The sequence below is a fragment of the Coturnix japonica genome, chromosome 1, assembly GCF_001577835.2.
Source record: "Coturnix japonica isolate 7356 chromosome 1, Coturnix japonica 2.1, whole genome shotgun sequence".
Lineage (NCBI taxonomy): Eukaryota > Metazoa > Chordata > Aves > Galliformes > Phasianidae > Coturnix > Coturnix japonica.
In genome coordinates, this window is record NC_029516.1 from 169078126 (window position 1) to 169101534 (window position 23409).

Sequence of the window (23409 nt, forward strand, 5' to 3'; positions counted from 1 at the left end):
CACAGGGCTAAGCCTTGCACTGCTGTTGTGCTTTAGGATATTGGGGCTGCAGCTGAAGAGCAGGGGTAGGATGTTCATCCACGCCTCAACCAATCTTCCCCACACAGTACAACTGTTTAAACCACCACTCTGATCACAAACCGAGCCAGAGACACAGGGTTCACCACCAGCCTCTCTACCATCCGAATTAATTACCTTCTTTTCGTCACCATTTTTCACTCATTACCTTGGATAGGCACAGAGAGCTGCTCCCCATCCCTGACTGGCTTTGAACATAGAATCACCAAGGCTGGAAAAGACCTCCAAGATCATCCAGTCCAACCGTCCACCAATATTTCCCCACTAAACCATGTTCCTTAGTACAACATCTGAATGTTTCTTGATCACTGCCAGGGATGGTGACTCCACCACCCCACTGATCAGCCCATTCCAGCACCTGACCACTCTTTCAGAGAAGAAATTTTTCCAAACATCCAGCCTGAACCTCCCCCAGCACATCTTGAGACCAGGCCATGCTCAGTCTCTCTGAGTAACAAATAAGTGACAGAAACATGGGCCAGAGGACCAGAAACCCTCCAAGAGGTTGGTCTCCTTCACATGGAGACAACTTCTACCCTGCATGTCCCTCACTAGCTTTTACACTAGCAAGTCTTTGTAGTCTCTGCCCAAAACACACAAGCGTGAATGGGGTTTTTAGATGGTGAAACATTCAGTGTTTCTCTCTTGACTCCTTTGAGGATAACTCTCCATCTCTAAGCCTGACAAGGGCAGACTCTATGATGATGGTTTTGCCCGAGTTGTTTTGGCCCATGAGAAACCACAAGACTTCAAAGGAGCAAGACTAACTCAGCTGACCTCAAGGTGTGCCAACCTCTGCACACCAGATCACCAGATAACACGTCCTCAGGGAACATGGGCAGCCCTCATCCAAAGTCAAACATCTCTTATGTCTAAAAGACTGTTTCAACGCCTTTGTTTTAGAAGAACAAAAACAGAAACAATCTTGTTTCTATATTCCTGCAGCATCTCAGTCCCTTCTGAGTTGCAGAGGCTTTTGATCCCATCATGCTCACCTCTCAGTGGATTTTCAATTCCCACAGCCTCAGAAGACTTCATGGGAATGTTCTGCTTGCCAACCATGGCCGGTAACCACTGGCCCCAAATCAGAGCAGACTTAGTGCCATGCGTGGTCATTCAGGACTATCCGCAGCTAGTCCAGTCCACACTGCAGAGTCTTCTCCACATTTAGGGATAAAAACTGAAACTGAGGTACTAAAGGAAGCCAGGAACCCAAACAATATGAATTCCAGTCCTACCTACTTTTCAACCCCACAATATGCACTTACTACCTCCTTCAATTAGATGCAGAGGAGGTTCTGCAACCCCTTCCACTGCTGTAGCTAACTAGTAGAGCAGGGTGCATTTGGATGTATTTATACGACTCAAAGTACAACATTTTTCTTCTCTTAATCATCCAACAGCCATAAACAAATTTACCTAAATAACTGAAGTTCAAACAGCAACTATTATGTATACAGAAACCACACTGAACGCACATACCATACAAGCAAGGAAATTCACAGCTAAGGCCAAGATTTCAAGCAGAAAATTATCCCTTGCGGGCCAGAAAATTGCAGGGGACTCAGCTCTGGACACGCTGCTGCATTACATAAGGCAGGATCAAATATTTCCATTTCCAGAGCACCTGCCAGCTCAAGCAGGTTCCTGTGCCTGCCAAGGACAAGCCCAGCTCACGTCCCTCTGAGAAGCAGAAGTCGGGATCATCTCCTGTGCCTTTGCCCACATTCCTTGCTACCTCTTTCCACAAGGCTGAACTTATTTTCCATCCAAACAGAAAGAATTAAGTGAGGTTTCATTCCCATTAAAGCTGAGATTAGCTGAATCACAGCCCTGCTCTGTGTTGGTGGCAGCAAAGCCACTTCTAGGTGGGATCCACACACATTTAGGTGGACTCTTCAAAATGGTCAGCCCCTCACGTGCAGGGAGAAGGTTCTGAGTGCATAAATTCCATACCCTGAAGTGTGATTTCCCAGCCAAAAACACAAATGTATATACTCCATGCACAAGTTAGCTACTACATCCAGCACTCCAAGGTGTGTTAGGCTTGCCATGCACTCACCACCACTAACAAATTCGGGCTCAGTAAGTCCATCTGATGCTCCCAGGAAGCGTTAAGCTACCACACACAGCACAGGGATGTGCAAGGCTGCTCTGCACGCTGCAGCCCCACCAGCACTGCACACAAGGTTTCCAACTGGAAAAAGTGGTGTATTGTGAACCTCAGCCCTACCCAAGCACTTTATTTGGAGAGATTCCTGTTCCTCATGCCTTTTTACTGGATATTTCTTCTTACAGAAACCAAGTGAGATAAGTGGCAAGTACAAACTCTCATGTCTCACAGAGATATTTCTGTAATTAATAAAAATGCTAAAGCTGAGGGGTTTTGCATCAGGAACTGCACAGAGCACACAGCTCTCTTCCATACCTGTATTGCCATGGGGGAAAACTTGCAGCTCACCAAGCTGTTTCAATCGGGTCATACGTTCTTTGGCCTTAAGAAGTATATATAAATAATACTCCAACCAGTGCCTCACCAGGTAAATCCAGTACCAATATCATTCCTTAGAAGAGCCCAGAGCAGGAGCTCTGCTTCACTGGGCAGATGCTCGGGAGAGCAGGATGCTCAGAGGTGATGCCTATGCTCACAACACCCAGAAGACCCAGCTTTGGCATTGCCTATGTATCTTTACCCACTTCCACAGACAACGAATTGTAAACTGCCTTCTCCATCTGCCCTTTCTGCTTAATGCTGCAGGTTGCAAGTCTCACAGTTAGGAGCGAGTTTTAGATTTTCATGCACTCTCGTTGTTCTATAACAGTAAAAAGACTTTGTGCAGGTGACAACCAGGGCAGTGTCTTGTATCTGAGATTACCCTGACCCAACTGCAGCACCTTCTACTTGGCCTTGCTGAACTTCATTAGGTTCAGAACTCCATCTCTCAAGCCTATGTAGGTCCCTCTGGATGGCATCCCTTCCTTCGGTCATATCAACTGCACTGCTCACCTAGGTGTCATCAGCAAACTTCTGGGTGCACTCAATCCCAGCTCCTATGTCACTAATAAAGATGTCAAAGAGTACCAGTTATTTTCCATTAGATACGTTTGAGGACTGAACTGTTAATCAGTGACAATGCTCCTCACACAGATAGATGAACTAATGTAATTTCTGCATTACTTAGGAAAAAACATCATTTCTTTAGGACTGAAAGAAAATGCTGGGGTGCACATCAATCATTCCAAAGACCAAGTTGCATACTGCACCGCAACGCATCTTTGCATGGAAGAGGTTAAAGAATCAGCCAGCACAGCAGACAGGCTGACTTCCAAAGGTGGAAAAAATTGCATTGCCAAAAATCCAGCCAAAAATGCTGTTTTATCCGCTCAAAAGCAGCAGCCTTTTCCCCAAACGAGAAGAGAAAGAAATGATTTTTTTTAAAACCACAGCCAAGAATTCACTGGATTGTGTTCTGCATAGAAAAGCCAGGAAAGCTTTGTGCGTCCAGCTCTCTGCAATGGGGAACAAAGCTGTCCTATACAGAGCTGTGCTTTGGGCAGCTGCCACTCCACCACAGGTGAAGCAAAGGGAGAAGGAGCAACACCAGGCATGGTACCTCTATCTATGCAATTCCCAAGAGAAACAGGCTCTGGTGTGCTAATGCCAAAGGAGGAAGGAATCCATTTTGATGCAGAAGAAAGGTATGTGTGTAAGACACAAAGAAATCCCCGGGTGCATTCATTCGTGGGGTTGGCATGGGTTTGAATGGCATCACAGTTATATGTGTGGATATATTTTGGCACTGGGTGACAGTGTTCTGATAAAACATTTGCTGGATTAGACTGCTTGACACCAGCATTTTTGATAAGAGAAAAAGCTGTCATAATGAAAGATACAGATATTTACCAGAACATTATGACTCAAATAAGGTTACAAATGCAGAAGCAGAGCATTTATCGCTAACCAATGACATAAGTGCCATAACTGTACAGTGAAATATCATGCTTTCCTGCTCAACAAGCTGTACGGAACCTGCTTTTAGCAGGGGTTGGACTCTATGATCTCCAGAGGTCCCTTCCAACTCCTACCATTACATGATATTAGATGGTTTGGGTTAAAAAAGCACATCCAAGAGAACTTTCTTGAGTTTTAAAGACAATGACGTATCTTAGCTGCTGTTTATTAGTGGGTTTTGTTTGTGTTAGAGACTGTAGTCAGTGCTTGGGTAACCCTGTCCCAGTTGTCACAATTGCCCAAAGATTATTGAGGACCAAGCACACAGGTGTCCACTTCAGGGTGACAACAGCACCTTGATCTTTGTGGAGGATGAGCTCCACCAACCTCTATTAATGCGGGTGAAACAATTCAGCAACACTCTGAAGGCAAGATGTGGCATCACTAAAAGGCTTTGGTAACAAAAGCAGGAATCTGGGCTCATGGTAGGTGAATGGTAGAAGACCTTTGCCTATTAGTAGCAATCAAAAAGCTAACTCCTATAACGAGATGAAAGTTTGCTGCTTGTTCAGAACAGAAAACAGGATCCACAAAAGGCTTAAGTTTGGGTTCCTGGATCGGTGGCTTGGGAAAGATACATTGGACTTACAGGTAACATTGCCAAAATACAACAACAAGCGATCAATATCAGCGGTGAAGGGAAGAAGAAATAAGCAGGAAAAAAATCCTTCTTGACACCACACTTCATCCACTGGCTCAATGTTATTAATATTCAGACAGCTACACCTCCTGAGGAGCAGACAGTATCTTGCCACTCATTTCTAGTAGGCTCAGCCTGCATCCTGTATCACCAAGTCTCCAAAGAGGAGATGCACTCACTCCCACTACAGCTCCAAGCAGAAAGACTCAAAGCCAAGACTGCAAAAGCCAAGACACTGCAGCTGCAGGACAAACTGTGTTAAAAATAAATAAACCAGGTTCCTTTGGAAAAAAAAAAGAAAAACTAAACATATCATGTCCCCCTTATTTGGAGAGATAATACTTCATTGAGGAACTTGACCCCTACGTAGCATCTCTCTTACGTTTCATCATAGCCAGAAGCTTGTAACAAAGCCTTCCCAAATGCTTTGCTGCATTTTAATGGAATATTTCCAAATTTAATACTTTTTGAACATGAAGTGACAGACGAGTACAATAAAATAAGAGTTAAGAGTTCCAGACCCCTGTTAAGATGGCAGAGACAATGCAACAGCATCAGTTCCCAGAAGCAATTCATAACCCTCAGTCATTTCCACCCAGGAAGCACATTTTATCTGTAGGATTGCATATGTTCTTGCACACATAAACCTCTGCTTTGTAGCAAAACCACAATGCCAGCACAAGCATTTTCCCCTCAAAAATGCTCTCATTTGACAGCAAACCTTCAGCTGAGTTGATAAGGAATACAGAGGCAGCTGCACTTCTGCAAAGAAAGGATCCAGAATATTTCTAAGTGCAAGAATCTGCCAGAGCAGCAGATGTTTCATGAAAACAAGTTGTTCAGGAGGGGAAGAAAGGGGAAAAAACAGAGAGCTGGGTGTAGCTTCACGACTGGTTTAAGCCAATCTAAGCCCCGCTGCCTCTGAGAGAAGGACCCAGCTACTCCCAAACCCTGCCAGCTGGGACCCAATTCAGATGGGAAGGATTCCAGGGGTGGGAGAGCAGAATGAGGTTTTACTCAGCTCATCTATAGGCTGCAGTTGACTCCATGGCCTCAAATAGCAGTGGCAGCTTGAGGACAAAGGACAGACAGTGGCTTCTGGAGGTAGGAGACCTTTGGGATCATCAAAGGTGGTGCAACCACCAACCTGACCTCCCAAGTCCCATCACTAAACCACATCCCTTAGGCCCCATCCACGTCTCTTAAATACCACCAGAGTTGGGACTCTACCACTTCTGTAAGCAGCCCATTCCAAAACTCAACCAAAGCAATGGTTATGAATTACCGTGCCTATTCATCATTCCAGGTTTTGGTGCAATGTTCCAATTTTACCTGCAGAAATACAGAGCAGTTTTGTTTTCAGAGGAGCAGCTCAAAGCTGAAATGAGGAAATAAAACAGGAGTGATGCCATAAAACCATCCCAACCCTGCAGTTGCTGGCCATGCACACACCTCCCAGAAATCTAATTCTATAGAAAAGTACCTTCGCCAACACTAATACCTCTGTAATGGCCATTTCTCACAATGACGTCTCCTGAACAAGGTTTTATAGGAATACCATAGATCTCTTCACGACATAAGGAATGGACATGATAATCTTGAACATCTTTTCTAACCTAGATGATGAATCTATATCCATTTTCTGGCCAAATTTTAGCAGACGTGGCCAGCTCTCAGTTCCACTTAGACTTTCAGATGGTGACAGTACTTTCCACATATCCAAATCCACTGCTAAAGCACAGTTACCCATCCATGGTGGCTGGCTGCAATTCAAGAGTCTATACGGGTTAAAACTAACACTAAAAGGAATCCTCAAAAGTGACAAAACATCAGCTCTCAGTGTAAGCTTTCTGCTTCAGATCTCCTACGTCTGCAGAGACATTATCCAAACAGCTTTCGGGTACGCTGTCTGAATAACATCCCCAGTATCAGCATCATTCCCAAGGGGAAGCATTCCAGAGGAAGGGTCCTCCAGATTCATTATTTAGAGCTGGAGCAGCAAACAGTGCCTTGAGGAGAAAAGCAGAAGGCAGAAGCCTACGGCACCAAGCTTCTCATGTGCATGTACACATTAAAGTCCAGCACCTGCCATAACAGTCTGGCCCTGATAAATCATGTCCTCACCTCTGCTCCCAAACTCAGCTTCTCCCTATCTCCAGTCACCCAGGTAATAAATTACTGCAGAGATTTGCTGATAGAGTTTTGCATTTGCAGAGAACAAGGCGGCACAACTGCAGCTTCTGCAGCACCAGTGCTCACCCTTTGGATGCTGTCAGCGTGCGACAGCCCTATGACACAGCCCATAATCTCCCAAGGCACAGCATGTGCATTCTCTTTGCTTAATGGTTTATTCCTATCACACATTAGAAATCACCCTTTCCTGATCCCAATCTCCCGACTGCAACCCACTGAAGTTTTGACCTCCATAGGGCTAAAGTTAGGAAGCAGAAAAATCATCTCTTTCTTAAAGCAAATAGCAGGCAGCCCTCCACAGGCACTGATGTTGGGTGGCACATCAGCTCCATGTGTGACCATTTATCTCTACTCCTTAGCAACAGAGCAGCCCCAGGGGATGTATTTTTCTGTCTTGTTGGGGTTTTTTTTCTGTCTTGTTGGGGTTTTTTTGGTGTTGAGTCTCTATTTGGCACCCTGGGGAAATTCCTAAGCAGAAGATATAGCAATTTTTAAAAGAGGATAAATGCTGGCACTCAATGATCCTTATGGGTGCCTTACCAGCTTGGGACATCCTATAATTCATGGCAGTATCAATATCCCCAGCTCCCAAGCAAACATGCAATAAAATGCTGCCTAATCTACATGAGAAAAACAAATACCACCTGATGTTTCCCAACTCAGTCAGCAACGTGGCTTTAAGGGGAAAAAAAAAATTAATCATAGGAAGGATAAAGAAATCACATAGCTCTGCAGTTCCATTGGTTGTCATGGCAAAGAAAATCCCCAACTCTGACTTGTGTGTTTTGGAGGAAAAGAAACAACAAACATGCCCTTTTTTTTTCATGGCTAGAAGGGAATGTTTTCCTACTAACTGCGCATGAAGACACGCACTCAGCAAACCCTGCACTACCAGCAGTGCATGCATCTTATCAGAGCAGAATTTCAGGGCAGAAGTAGGAGCTCCTTTGGCTGGAACTTCAGTAGCAGGTCCCCAAGAGCTGGATCCTTCCTGCTATGCTTTCTGCTCTCCATCACCCCATTCACCACCACAGCTTCTTCAGCCCATTTTATTCACAGCTCTTCCCCTCCTGAAAGCCTTTCTCTGCACTCTGCTCCAGCCCTTTGTCTAGGAGGAACAACAGGACCCTGAGGGATCATGTTTGCTGGAAGCTGCTGGAAGAGATGCTCCTCTGTGGGTCAGGCTCCTTCCTGCCACGTTTCCCACCCCCATCCACTGGGACTGAAGAACTTGCACAATGCACACGTGGCTCACTGGAAAGCAGCCCTTTCTCTAATGGAAAACACAAGCTCCCCAGAAAGGAACTGGGTACAGAACTGCAGTGTCACACTCAAAGTCACTGCATACACAAGAGCCACAGGTGAGCAAAGTGATGGCATCAGGGGGCATCACCTCAAAGCTCTGCTGACATCAGGGGTGCAAATTAACTGAAAGCAATGGTATGACAAAGATAACTAGTATCATAGAATCACAGAATGGATTCAAAGACCATCCAGTTCCAACTTTTTGGCACAGGCAGAGTTGGCAACCACTAAATCAGGCACTAAATCATGTCATCCAGGGCCCAATCCAACATAGCCTTGTACAGCTAGATTGGATCCTTTATCTTTTGTATACGGGGCAGGAGATTCCTCATCTTTCTCCTCTGCAGGGACAAGCTGGGCTGCAACTCAGATCCCACAGTATGAATGTACCAAAAGGAGGTGTGTACCCACAACGGGGTAAATAGATTTCCACAATTTTTCACCTCAGAAACATGGAATTGCAACACAAAAGCTTTATATATTAACCATGACCCACTGCACTGAGGTCACCAGAGCTGTTGGAATTCCAACCACAACCCACAACTTGGCTCCACTGCCCAGAAAATAAGCCAAAAGCACAGAGAACAGGGCTTTCAGGGCAGGGTACCCCTCAAGTACTGCAGCATCCTTGCCCTGCTGTGACTGCTGACCTCTGGCATTTTAGAATCCAGAGCATTTCTGAATTACTCCATGAGTGGGTGGATGCTGAAAGAGATGGTGAGGAAGAAAGCAGGGGCCTTCTCAGAAAGAGCAGTGAGGAACTGGCACAGGCTGCCCACAGAGGTGGTGGAGTCAATGTCTCTGGAGGTGTTCAAGAGATGTGGCACTGAGGGACACACAGAATGACTCGGGTTGCAAAGGACCTCAAGGATCATGTAGTTCCAACCCCCCTGCCTGGCAGGGCCATCAAACATACACATTAACTAGATCAGGTTGCCCAGGGCCCCGTCCAACCTGGTCTTGAACACCTCCAAGGACGGGGCATCCACAACATCCCTGGGCAGCCTGTTCCAGGGCCTAACCACTCTCCTAGTGAAGAAAGGGGTGGTTAGTGGGTACGGTGGGGATGGGTTGACAGTTGCACTACATGATCTCAGTGCTCTTTCCAGCCTTAATGGTTCTGTGATTCCAAGCAAGAAGAATTCTCTGAAAATCGCTGCACCTGAAGGGACACCAGATAATTTTTTCTTCCTTAAAGATGCGGCAGAGCAAATGCCTTTCATCCTGGCTGGAACACTTTGCCCTGAGGCCACTGCCAGTTAGTTATATTCAAGGCTCAAGATCTTGACACACACACTGCTGAAAGAAAAGTGTGCTTTGGTTACAAAAATCCCAGCATTATCAGCTTCTTAAACGCGTAAAGACTTTGTCATTTCTCTTTAGGATACAGCTTGTCAGAGGAAATGGCATGAGATGAACAGACTGTGCTTGTGCCTCTGTGTGAGTATCTAACATCTCCCATTTGTTCCTTCCTCGCCGTTCCCTAACTTGATATCAAATTATTTGGACTGGCACCATTTGTTCTTTAACAGACGAGCAGATTACCCAATAACAACAATTGTAACTCAAAACTGAACATAAGGCATTCTCATTTAGCAAAACAGTTTTCCCTCTCAGCATTTCACAAGGAGATCACTGAGCAAAGCTCTGTGTAAGGGACTTTTGCAGAAGCACCACCTTAAGACCGAAGTTTGAAAGCAGATTTAGAGTCACTGTTTGCTCTGTTCTCCAACTCGCCATCCCTGAATGTGTTTAAAAGCCATTTGGATGTGGTGCTCAGGGATATGACTTAGCAGAGGGTCGTTAGAGTTAGGGTACTGTGGTTAGGCTGCAGTTGGACTTGATGATCTTCAAGGTCTTTTCCAACCTGGGTAATTCTATGATTCTCTTTTCAGACAGTTTGCAAAGACTTCCACACATGCGCTGCAGTGAGCCAACTCAATGACAACAAGCAAATTCCAGCCCTGAGTCACCCTTCCAAATTCCTTTGCTTTTCCATCTAGTTTTCCTCCAAGGGATGAGCCCAAACGCTCACTGTTTTCAAGACTGGCATCTTCACTACCACCATGCACTGCTGCTCCCTTTTAGCACAAGCACCTCAGTGTTCCTGGAATAGTCACATAAGGAACAACTGAAATTCAGCCAGCTGGATGGATACATGCATGAAAAAAAGCAAAAGCAAACAGTAACAAAAGCTTGCAAAATTGGTTTCATGTGGACTGTGGTATTTGCTTAGCTGGAAGTAACCTGAAGTTGTTACAGATTATGGAGAAAATAGATGTTTTAGTTGTGAAATCTAGGTTTAAAAGAAAAGAAAAATGGGGAGGTGGGGGTGAAAGAAACTATAGAAAGTATGGAAGGATTGGGGTAAACCCAGCATGAGAGGGAATTACCTTAAGTTGTGCCAAGGGAGATTCAGGTTGTATATTTGGAAATATTTCTTATAAAGAGCAATAAGTGCATTGGCACAGACTGCCCAGGGAGTGGTGGAGTCACCATCCCCAGAGATGTTCAAGAAGTGTGGAGATGTGGCACTGAGGGATGTGGTTAGTGGGCATGGTGGGGATGGGTCAATGGCTGGACTGCATGATCTTAGTGGTCTTTTTCAACCTTAGTGATTCTGTGATAAAGATGCCCTGCAGAAGCTGCTGGAGCATCATGAGACTGGGGCATCAAAACCAGGGCAGGAGAAATGCAGGAAGGGACAGTGGCAAGGATGAATTAGCAAAAGCTGTCCTGGGCCTTGATCCACGTGTCAGACACCTGCAGGGACAAGAGCAAAAGCCTTTGGGTCACCACTGTGGACAGTCACAAAATGCACCATTGCTGAAATTACAAAGCAGATGCGTGTTCTGGTGAAGCTGTACCTCTCATTTGGGAGTCTGAATTCAAGCAAGCACAAATAGGGTTAGAGTGCAAATCCTGGTGCCAACCACAACAAGAGTCACCACATCCTACAGGCGAGCCATGCACCAGTAATAAAATACATGCTTTTAACTGAGCGACAGGCTTTTGGTTTGCTGTCAAAAGCACAAAACAACCCCAAGCAATCAGGAAAATTTAGGCATTAAACATCAAGCATCCTATTTGTGGTGCAAAACAAGGAGACATGTTTAAGCGCCATTTTGGCATGGAAACATAGGTTGGCTTAAGGCAAAAATAAGTGCTTCACATCAGAAAGAGAAAAACAAAAGGCTTTTTGTAGCTTTTGGAGTGAAGAACTTCATTTCCAGCAAAGAAATCCAAGATTTCACTGCTTGCTCACCGATCTGCTGCATTGGTTGCTGCTGCACCGCAGAGGCCCCACGCGCAGCGCAGGGCGGAAGCTGGCAGCCCTGGGAGCTCACTGAAATAGAGCCAAGTTTCTTCTCTTGGCAACTTACAGCCTCTCTTCTCCCTCCGCAAAACTGGGTTAGCGCAGAGGGAGGTTTCCCAGGTACTTACTGAAGTTGCAGATGATGAAGGTCACAGAAAGCACCGTTTGTTCGTATATTTCTTAAGAAGTCAGTGCAGGCTCTGTCTGCTCTTTGGAGCAGGTCTGTGTCACCTTGTGTTTGCCTGAAGTCAGCAAAGCAGAGCTCAAGCACGGTTACAAACATCATCCCCATCACCCATAGGACAGATCTACATCTTCGCTGTGATGAACATGCAGGAAGCCAAAACCAACAATACAACACAGCCCTGAGGTTGAATTATTCATTCATCATGTTTTTACAACACTCAGCTAGTCAAACATGAAAGTAACTTGAATGCCAGCATGGTTACTTAAGAAAACAAGAGCAGTGTTACAGCTTCTACAATGTGGGTTCACTGCCTGCCCCACTCCTCAGGCTGTCCTTGCTTTTAGTGCTTACTGCTGGGTTGTATCACAGACTGCTTCATTCACACCAGCCTCTACAGAAGGCCATACAGTCCCCAACATCATAAAAAGGGAGTTCTGCTGTGGAAGAATATAATGATGTTATGGGAGGCTATTATGTTGGAAGGGCCCTCCAAAAGGCCCAAGTTACCACTCTGAATATCCCAAGTCGGAAGGGACCCTTAAGGCTCATCGAGTCCAATTCAAAACCTTCACTCAGCATTTAACTCTTGGAAGGAGGGTACATCCTGCAGATGTGCCCACAAGTACAACCTTTAGATGAGACAGAACAAGCAGGTTGTACACAAACACTGTTCATGTTTTTCTCCTTTCTTCATAATTAAGAGTAACCTCTAATCTGTATGGTGATAACACTCAGTAATCCAAGCCAGGCCTCACCATCCTCCCTACTACACAAAAATCTCTTTGTGAGCTTTATTTCCCACCTCACAGCTCTCAGTACACACAGGCAAAATGGGTAAATGAGTTACACCACTAAACCATGCCACTCGGCACTTCTACTGCTACACACATTAGACTTCTACTGGCTTCCTTATCATTGCTTTTCACATTAATTTCACAGCCCAGTGTACAAAAATCCCAGCCATTATCACTAATACACTAGTAAATGTGCATGGGCAGACCTCTGCAACAAGCTGTCCTCCCCTCAACTCATCTCTGACTGCTGCAAGTATCTCATTGCTGCTCAAAATGAGTTAATTATCTGAATTTGTGGCCATGACCTGTTGTCACCCACCAGAAAACACTGAGCTTTGCCCAGTGGAAGCTGTGTTTTGTGTTTGCGCAGCTCCTCAGCAAGCAGTGATGAAACACGGGGTATAATGAGCACAAGTTCTGGCTAGAGAACCACCCCACATTTAAAGCAGCAAGACTCCCTTCTTGAGGCCTGTCACAGAGTCATAGAATCACAAGGATGGAAAGGACCTACAAGATCATCCAGTCCAACCATCCTCCCATTACCACTGCTACAATAAACCACTAAACCAGATCTCATAGCTCCTCATCCAGACACCTCTTGAACACTGCCAGGGATGGCAACTCCACCACCTTCCTGTGCAGCCATTCCAGTGCCTGACCACTCTCTGAGAGAAAAAGTTTTTCCTTATGTCCAATCTAAACCTCATCTGGTACAACTTGTGGCAATTTCCTTGGGTCCTGTTTGTTGCCTGTCAGAAGAGACCAAACCCCTCCTCATTACAACCTCCCTTCAGGAAGCTGTAGAATGCAATGAGGTCTCCCCTGAGCCTCCTCTTCTCCAGGCTAAACAATCCCAGCTCCCTGAGCCGCTCCCCATAAGACTTGTGCTCCAGACCCCTCACCAGTTTTGTTGCCCTTCCCTGGACACGTTCCAGGGCCTCAATGTTTTTCTTGTGCACAGCACTGCTGAATCTCTATCATACCTACCCAGACAAAGCTCCATTATCATGCAATTGAAAAGTGGACACTCCTTCATTTTGCACACAAACATCAGGTCCTATTTGAGATGACACACAAAGTCATAAGCACACGTAATGAAAGGATCAAAACAGGATAGGGTGGTTATAGGTATCACAGTAATGCTTGCAAACCAGGCTCTCCTCTAATCACCAGAGTACTTCTAGGGGGGATCATTACAACAGTATGGATGAATGAGATCCTAAAGTTGAAAAATGCCCTTGATTAAACATGAATGCAGCCACTGATTGTCATCAATGCATATATTTATTGAGGGGTGGAGTTTAGCAAAATATAGAACAGAGAGAATTGTAAGCATCTAGAAAGACCAGAATCCATGACTTAGAGGCTTTAAGAGTCCCAGCAACACAATATATCCCAAATATAAAATCACTCAGCAGGCTATAATTACTCTTTGTGTTTTGTTTTTATTGTAAAATTCAGTGTATGCATATATAGCTGGGAGGCACAGGCAGGAAGCCAAGCCTCAAACTGTGCTTTATTGACTAACAATGTCTCCATTAGCCATGGGATGATGGTGCTCCAAACAGAAATACTAGTTTGCCCAAACCAAGCCTGAAGATGATACAATGCAAGCAGTCCTCCACATCATGTAATTCCGAGCTCTTGAAGCTTCAGCATTTGGCCAAGTGCTCAAAACCTTTCTGAAATGTGTTCTCACATGGGATGTACAAAACCTGATGAACTTCTCATTAGAAAATGATTTCAAAGAATCATAGAATGGCTTGGGTCGGAAGGGACCTCAAGGATCATGAAGCTCCAATCCTCCCACCACAAGCAGGGCCACCAACCTCCACATTTCATACTAGACCAGGCTGCCCAGGGCCCCATCCAACCTGACCTTGAACACCTCCAAGGACGGGGCATCCACAATCTCTCTGGACAGCCTGTTCCATGCCTCACCACTCTCTCTGTAAAAAACTTCCCCGATATCCAACATAAATCTTCCCTCCTTCAACTTAAAACCACTTCCCATTTGATAAAACCATTTTTCCATTTGATAGCTCGAACCTCACATCAAGTCCTTAATAGCAGTAGCACGTGATTCTGCTCTGGCAGATTACATTGCACCCCCAGGGGCAGTGTTTCTTCTTAACCACCTTTTAGGAGCTGACTCAAAGGTCCAGATTCCCTATCTAACCTGTCAATGAGGTAAGCATCTCAGAGCACTTCTGCATCTACCATCTCTCTCCAGTGAGAGCATCTGGTACCTACAACAACATTCAACTTCAGACAACCCAACCTCGGCGTCTCAAGAGAAGACGACAGCACTGCATCATTCAGAGAACAGACCCAATCAAACGTAACAAATCCTTAGCCAACATCTTTGCAAAGTGATTTACGCTACCTAAGAGGATTGAGAGTTAATGGGATTTCAGTCGGAGTGTAATTTCTCTGGGCTGTACTTTCAGCTCTTTTGGATGTACAGAGCAGACTCCAAGTGACTGCACCTTCTGCCTCTGTAAGAGGACATGAGACGTGCTGTCAGTCAGGCTGAGAAATCACTGACATTACATTTTTGTACCACAGTTTTGGAATGATGATCTTCAGAAGAGTACATGCTCTGCAGGAAGGAAGCCCCTGAGAGCAAACTGCTCTTTCTGCTTGACTGGGATTGAACCCACATTGCAATACAACGGGACCGCAAGAAATATGTCGCATTTTATATGACAGCCACTTGAGCTCTAGAAATCCCAGACCACCTCAGAGCTAAACCAGAGCCCTGGCAGCGATAGCTTCACTCCTTACTCACCTACTTGTGCTGTCCTCACCACACACAGCATTATTTCTCTCTTCCTCTCCTCTCACACACTGCTGCCAAATGCATTACAAAACCCATCACGAAACGCCAACTGCTCACATGACAGTTCATAAAATTCTCTGGAGTTCTTCCAAAGGAAAAGCCCTGCATAGTCGGGAGTTATTATTGTCATCTACAGACTAAGCCCAGCTCAGAATTTGCTAGTGTTCTGCGTGGAGACTGAAGATGCCTGAAGTATTGATCAGTGTGCAGCAGAGGCTGAGCTATAAGCTTCATTAACGTTGCCCATAACACTTTTCATGGGCAGCGTACAGTAAATCACTGATGAATATTCAAGGCATCCCTCCGAGGTTATCTCCATCTTACAGATTCAACCAGGAGACAGAAAGTTTGGGAGTGCCTCGCCTTCAATCATGAAGCAGTTAAACGCAGAGCTCAATTGTTCTGCCTGCAAAGCCCTCTTAGAGAAAACTACAAATCATACACAGATGGCTTTGCAGCGAGACTAAAGATTCATTCTACAGATCACTAATGTTGTTTAGGAGGAGGTTTTTCACCCAGAGGGTGGTGATGCACTGGAACTGGTTGCACAAGGAGGCTGTGGATGCCTCAACCCTGCAGGCATTCAAGGCCAGGCTGGATGTGGCCCTGGGCAGCCTGGTCTGGTGGTTGGTGACCCTGCACATAGCAGGGGGTTGGAACTGGATGATCATTATGTTCCTTTTCAAACCAGGCCATTCTCTGATTCCCTCCGCACACCCAGGTACAGCTCTGCTTACTTTTACTACCGTAGCACCAACAATCTGCAGCTAATTCAGATTCTCACAGTAGGGACCGACAGGGAAAAAAAATCTTAACCTAAAGATGTAGAATTGTTCAGACTGGAGGAGGCTCAGGGAGACCTTCCTGCACCCTATGATGCCATGGAAGAGCATTACAGTGAGGTGGGGAATCAGCCTCTCCTCCCAGGTAACACTGATAGGATGAGAGAGAATGGCCTTCAGTTGCACCAGGGAGGTTCAGGAGCAACCCTGCAACTACCAGATACAGCCATAAATAAATGCATTAACTATGCACCACCCAACACCGAACAGGAGATATTTATACAGCCTTCCAGCATCTCCAAGAACTGATGCCATCAAGCAAAATAAGGAATATAGTGAAAAATGTATTAAGGCGATGGAAACCTCTTTTCATGCAGTCCCACACATCTTTCAGCAAGGAGTTTGACATGGAAGCGGGATGTCCTGGGTACTAATGGCCCTTCTGCAGACTGATGCAGCAAACTCACTGCGTGCTGACTGACAGCTGAAGTAAACAAACATTAATTCACGCCAGGTTTTCCCTCCCTGCGGCGACAGCTTTAGTAAAACGGCACAATTTAATGAGACACTTTATTTAATATTTCTTTCACAATCAGCCTCCTTTACTCCAGCCCGCAGTGAATGCATTCCTTGGTTGTTTAGTTGTGCATATCTATGCTGGATTTAGTCTGAATTTCTTCACTTTAACAGGAGCAAGTGCTGGGTGCTGCACCTGGGGTGGGACATCACTAACTTGGCTTTCCAGTTTTGCTGGGGGGTAGATGAGAACAAAATGTAGGGCTGGATCCTGCACCAAATCTACACCATATTCACAGGGGAGATGGTCAGGACTTGGCAGCACCCAAGAGCACAAGAAGAAACCTCATTCCTACAGACACCACGGAGCAGATTCCAACCAAACCACACACTCGTGCTTCTCTCTTACCTATAAGTCAATCACAAACTCACTGGACTAAAGAGTTCATACTCCACAGTTCACATCTGGATGCTGAAATTAAATAGTTAACAGAAACCTGATGTTACTGGGGGGGTTTCTGATGTGCACAGACAGACACATCTATTTAAGCAAAATGCTACTACCATAGTTGTGAAATGCGAATGCTGCTGGCTGGCAGAAAACGGGCACGGCTCCCTTTTTAGAAGGAACAAATTGTTCAGAACAAGGACAAATGCAATAGAGAAATCAGGCACCAGTTTCATTTCTGATGTTTCAGGCTTCTGGTACACACATCTCAGATAGAACCTCCGCAGGATTTTTTTTCATACCCAGCACTGCTTGAGAACTGCCCCATAACCACATAATGGTCCATAAATATTTACAGCTGGATGTCTGTACTATCAGATGCACACATAAGAAGTTGCAGGGCAATGCATAACTCTGCTGGCTACGGTAAGGGGAGACTCTGGAGGCAGGTACTGCCTGGGGGAGCTGGGGCTGGTACGGATGCTGACTTCACCAGAGCAGGTTTTGAATAGAGAACATGGAATTTGCTGCTGTTAAAATATCCCCTCTGTAGTGGAATCTCTTCTCTGCATTCATGCCACAGAATCTGAAGGATAACAGAGAGGAGGTGCAGAGCTCAAAGGCATTACTGTGAAGGTTGAACCTCCAGCCCACAAACTTGCACAGCAGTCACAGACACCCCATGTATCAGGCCCTGGAAGCACAGAAGATGCTCCTACAGAGAACCTTACACTAATTAGAAATGAAGCTGGCTGCCTTTAGAAACCTGTTAGATAAAAAGCTTTGACTGATCTATTTTCCATTACTCTGAGTTCAGGCAATGAAATTTAAATCACAGAGAAGTGCTAATGATGATTTTTCAAGTCAGCTTTTTATTACTGAAAGCATGCTTCGCAATGCAGCAAAACCAAAAAACTGGGCAGCTGGGAACATGATTTCTTCTCCAAGCCCAGCAATCCCTTTCACTTGGTCTTTGATCATACGGAAATCTGGAGGTCAGCACTCACCTCCAAAATGAAGGCATCGTTCTAAGAGTCCTGAACACAGACCTCAGCTTTTCCCACAGTTCTGCATGCAGGGCCGCCAACCTCCACATTTAATACCAGCCCAGGCTGCCCAGGACCCCATCCAACCTGGCCTTGAACACCTCCAGAGATGGAGCATCCACAACCTCTGAGCTGTTCCAGCACCTCAGCACTCTCATAGTACAGAACTTCCCTCTGACATCCAGCCTAAATCTTTCCTCCTTCAACTTAAGACCATCTCCCCTTGTCCTGATGCTATCTACCCTTTCAAAGAGTGGAAACCACACTCAAGCTCATCTGTTTTTAGGCCAGCACAACTTTTCTGTCCCTCCTGACCTCAAGATCTAAAAGAAGACACTATTCAGATACTTAAGTGCTACAGTTAACACTTACTTCAGCAGTGCCTTAAAATAAATGAATAAATGTATCTGCTAAAAGGAACTAAAATAAACAAGGTATCCTCTGATCTTCAAAAGGACATTGGCAGATTTCAGTGACACCCTACATAGCTTAGGCAATGTAAAACCTTACTAAAGGTTTCTCCCTCTGTTTGTAGAAGTGCTCCTTAATTATCCCAGGATAGTTATTGCAAGGTTAGTTTAAAGAGGTGGCTTCAATCTTGCCTGAAGTACATTAGGGCAGAGCACACCTCTGTGCATAGAGAGAAGTGGGAGAGCAGTAACTCCAGGTGAGGCGACCAACAGCAATTAGCTGCCTGCAGCCTCAATATCCCTCCAGAGCCCAACACAACAAGCCCTCTGATGATTTCTATCTACATAAGGTGAAATCAAATAACACCACAGCACAAATCTCACTAATACCTCGCCTTTGTCCTACATTCAGAGCCAACGCTTACTAGCACAGATTAGTTATAAAACTGCTGTAACAGTGACATACTTTCAGGTGGTGCAGATTCTGCTTAAGTACTGACAAGGGAAACGTTCGAGTCCTGTTCTGCCCTAATTAATTCAACATATTAGCGCCAGGAAAATATTTGACCCAACTCTCTCCATATAAATTCATGACCATAAGCCACCAGGACTGCATGACAAACATGAGAGAACAGCTGTTTCACACTGTAAGAGAGCCATTAAAAACAAAATGAGGAGTTAGTCAGCTATTGACAGAATCAATGGGAGGGAAGGAAGCTAAGTGACTTGCTGCAAAATGAAATCACAGGAGCTGAAGAGTGAATCAAAACGCTGCCTTAGGTCATGTAACACTCAGCTCCAGCCCAGCTTGGGCTGCAGAACACATCTCTGCCCAAACCTCAGTCTACATACATGGATGGTTTCAGCACTGGAAACCCACCTTGTAATAAGAAAAGGTGATTTTATTGCCTACTGAACTCTCAGCTCTCAAGCTCTGTAAGCACTCATGCAAGGCTCCTGGTTTCAACAGCCTCAGCACTGCTGGGTACACCCTCCCCACATGCTCCTGCCATGCTGGTCATACTACTGCCATGAATCTTTAGCTGTCCTATAGCCTGGGAGCTGATGGTAAAATGCAGGCATTAGCTCCTGCCACGTTTCTCACTCCTTGCTGAGGGCAAGGCTTGCACTCACACTGTTGCTCCTGCCCTAGAACATAAAAAGAAATAAATGTTTTAAGAATTAGAGAATTTATCCAATTCCAAGCTGTTATGATTTCTTGTTTGGACCAAATGATCTCCAGAGGTCCCTTCCAACCCCTACAATTCTTTGACTTTCTGTTTTATGGAGCTGGGGAGGAGGGGAGCACAACAGAGGAAAGCTCCATAACCCTCACCTGCCCTCCCCATGCCCAGTGGTGAAGCTCAGCCTCTGGCACAGAGCCCTCCTCCACCACCTCATTTACTCTCCAGTATCATCCAGTTCCAACTGGATCCATATGCAGGGTCCAGACCAGGCTGCCCAGAGCCACATCCAGCCTGGCCTTGAATGCCTGCAGGGATGGGGCATCCACAACCTCCCTGGGCAACCTGTTCCAGTGCATCACCACCCTCTGTGTGAAAAACTTCCTCCTAAGATCCAACTTAAACCTCCCATCTCAATGTAAATTCTTCTTTAATTACATCTTGAGTGCCAGCACACTAGTCAATAATAACAAAGCAAGCATAAATCCCAACGCATCCACGTAAAGACAGAAGTGCAAATAAAGATGAAAGCAGCATCCAATACCAGCATCAACACAGAACTGGCACTACTTTTAAACCACAGACCCACAGACTCGTGCTTCTCCTTGCAAGCTCTGTATCACCATTTCACAGAGCAGCTCCCAGGATACGCTCTCAAGTGATCACTTTATTCCCAGTGCCACCCTTCACACCTAATGAAATCACTGCTGTAAGACTTCTTCTTTACAGACAGGAAAGTCTGTGTTAAGTTCCCAGTCCCCTCCCTTCTAAAATAAAGAGGAAAGCTGCATTCCAGGATATAAAGGCGACTCCTCCACATGTGGCTGCTCCTCTCAGAGTTTGTGCTGCAGAGGAAGGAAGGGAAGAAGGGAGGGAGGGAAGGGAAGGAGGAAGAAGCAAACCCTGTCACACTGCAGCAGCAGGGTTGGAGAAGGGGAACAGCCCCATGGGATGCCATGCTGGGGAAGTTCCCTTGCATCTTGCACTGAGATGGTAACGTGCAAGAGAAGATCTCACAAGGAGCAAAGAGGATGCAGCAGAATGGAGCTCTGCCAGAGCACAAAGTTGTTGAGAAGTTTAAAATAGCTGCCCTGTGTTTGCCAATAGGGAAAAGGCTGCGTCTGACTGCATGGAACTTGGAACAAGGAACCGGGCTGCTGGGAAACGGAACTTGAAATCACTGCACACAGCCAGGATCGGACCCCAACCTCTTGCAAAGGGCTCAGAGCGGGGCAGACCCTGCAGGACCACACAGCACTGATCCCAGAGCCTCATATAAAATAAATATAAAGAAAAACCTTAAAAACACCCTTTAAAAAACCCCAAAATAACAACAAAAAAGCTAAAATACAGGACTAAACAAACAGCCCCTTATGTGACTTTTTTGCAAGGTTGGTCCTTTTGTTCGTTTCTCTTCCAGCCCGATCTCAGTGTAGCACGAAAGGAGGGGCAGTGGGAGAGAGCGGTCACATAACACAACAACACAACACAACATAACACAACACAACATAACGGCACTACACGGTATAACACAACACAACATAACACAACACAACATAACGGCACTACACAACATAACATAATGGCACTACACAACACAACACAATGGCACAGCACAACACAACGTAACACAACACAACGTAACACAACACAACGTAACACAACACAACGTAACACAACACAACGTAACACAACACAACGTAACACAACACAACATAATGGCACTACACAACATAACGGCACTACACAACACAACACAACATAATGGCACAACACAACACAACACAACACAACGGCACTACACAACACAACAGCACTACATAACACAACACAACATAACACAACACAACAAAACAACACAACAAAACACAACATAACGGCACTACACAACACAACATAAGACAACACAACACAAGACAACACAACACAACACAAGACAACACAACATAAGACAACACAACATAAGACAACACAACATAAGACAACACAACATAAGACAACACAACATAACATAACACAACACAACACGACACAACACAACACAACATATCGGCACTCCCTACCGGCGCACAGTGCGGGACACGCGGGTGCGCTGCTCCATCCCCATCCCCACCCCGGCGCTCCCCGGGACTCGCAGCGCTCCGTAGGCGAATTATTGCTGTCATGAGTCGTTGTTTGTTTTTATTTCCCCTCGAAATTTGGTTTTATTCCCCTAAATTTGGGTGTTTTATTTTCCCCTTCGATTTGGCTTTTCTCCTTTAGGCTTTTTTGCCCGCTCGGCAGCGCTTCCCCGCGTTGGGCGATGCACCGTGCGGACAAACGCATTGAAGAGGAGGAAGGAATGAAGGAAGGAAGGGGGGGGGGATAATTCAACAACCCCAAATGACAAACAGCCCCGAATCCCACACGATCTTAATCCTTTCTTCCTTAAATACTAATGATAACAACAACAATATTAATAATAACGGAAAGACACGCCGCACTCACCTGGTTTGGGATTTTTCCTCCCTCTCCACACAGTAAAACGAGGCGGGATCCGAACACAGCGGGGCCGGGCGCTGTGTGTCCCCCCACCCCCGGGGGTTGGCACCGGGGCAGCCCCCTCCGCTCTGCCTCCCCCCGGGGCTGGGTACAGCGCAACCCCCGCTCACCCCCAGCAGGGCGCTGAGCACCGGCTGCCTGTAGCTCAGCGGGATGCGTTTAACCTCGGTAAGGAAGGGAGGGGGTGTGATGTGCCGGTACAGAACCGGGGCAGCCCCAAACAGCGCAGGGCACGGAGCGGGAGCACAGCGCAGCCCCCCCCCCCCCCACTCCGTGCCCGGCGCTGGCAGCGGCAGCGAGAGGCGGCACCGCCAGCACAATGAACGGGGCGATGACATCACCCTCTGGACCGAGGGGGAGAGGAGCTGCTTTCACATTGGTTGGAGGAAAAGGATTTTGGGAATTGTAGTTTGTTGGTGCTGCGATGATGTAGGGAGTGAAGGTGCAAATGGACTCGGTTTCCCGGCAGCCGCCAGGTGAGACGGAGGTGGGGGGAGAACGGGCGGCGGGCGCCATGTTGGTGGCGAGGGTTCGCTTTAGAGCTGGAGGAGCGGCGGAGAAACGGGTTAAAGGTGTTGGGAATGGGGGGAGATCGGCGGCCGCTCCGGGATGGTGCGGGGGGCTGGAAGCGGAGGGGCAGGGCTGGAAGCGGAGAGGCAGGGCGGCGTGGTGGTTTGCGGTTATTATAGTATCATAGTGCGGGTTGGAAGGGACCTTAGAGATCATGGAGTCCAACCCCCGGGATTCGAGCCTCCGTGTAGCACAGCGGCACTGCTACCACTTGTGCCACAGGGGGATTCGAACCCTGGGCCTACGGTGTTGCAACGCGGCATTCCTACCACTGCGCCACCGGGGCCTTTATGCGGTGACCGGTGTGAGGGGGTGTGGGATGGGGGGCTGCCGGGGGCAGGGGGAGGCCTGGTAGAGCGGGGCCGACTGCATGACCTTGTGTGTGGTTTGTTAGCGGGGCTGAGGCGGCCTGGAGGCAGGAGAGCGTGTGTCCGTGGGACCTGTAGGCCGTGGGGGAGCAGCCCTGGCGGTGCGTGGTTGCTGCGGGCGATGTGTGGCCAGCAGGAGGAGCTTTGCTTGTTGCTCAACGCGTTGTTCTCTGTAGA

The 23409-nt window shown here is 46.5% G+C and overlaps 1 protein-coding gene across 1 annotated transcript in view; it reads right to left on the reverse strand.

Annotated features, from left to right (window-relative positions):
• The window catches only part of RAB30 (RAB30, member RAS oncogene family), a 39236-nt gene extending 16697 nt beyond the window's left edge, over window positions 1-22539 (reverse strand). Inside the window, exon 1 of the mRNA XM_015852388.2 lies at window positions 22241-22539. The gene's annotated coding sequence lies outside the window, so the exon portion shown is untranslated. The remainder of the gene's footprint in view (window positions 1-22240) is intronic.
• Between the last annotated feature and the right edge of the window lie 870 nt (window positions 22540-23409).